Source organism: Morus notabilis, unplaced genomic scaffold (genome assembly GCF_000414095.1).
Source record: "Morus notabilis unplaced genomic scaffold, ASM41409v2 Scaffold834, whole genome shotgun sequence".
In the NCBI taxonomy this organism is placed as follows: Eukaryota; Viridiplantae; Streptophyta; class Magnoliopsida; order Rosales; family Moraceae; genus Morus; species Morus notabilis.
In genome coordinates, this window is record NW_010357939.1 from 1 (window position 1) to 576 (window position 576).

Consider the following 576-nt stretch of genomic DNA (forward strand, 5'->3'; position numbering starts at 1 on the left):
TTTTTGACAGCGTTTTATTTTTTTTGTCATTGTTTGGGGCCATTTTTTATGGGCATGCCCAAAAAAATATAACAATAGTGTCTACAAAATTTAATAATTTTTTGACGTCGTTATTATTTTATTTTATATTTCAACTACCAAAAATAAGGAAAATCATAAAAAATAGAATATTCATCAAAAAATGGTGCCGCTTGTTGCATTAAATCCTAAAAATCGTACATAAATTTTGGAATGCAAAACATAAATAAAAAAGTAAATTTTTGACCCATCCCGGCCCCTAGGTGTCCCACTACGCGGGCCGGGGGCTTTTTGACAGCGTTGTACTTTTTTATCATTTTTTGTGGCCATTTATTGTGGGCAAGTCAAGAAAATTGTACGGATCGTGTCTGTAAAACTTAATAGTTTTTTGACGTCATTTTTATTTTATTTCATTTTTTAAAGACGAAAAATAAAGAAAATCATCAAAAATAGATTATTCATTAGAAAATGGTGCTACTTGTCGCATTAATTCCTAAAAATCGTATATTAATTTTGAATACAAAACATAAATAAAAATGTAAATTTTTGACCCATCAC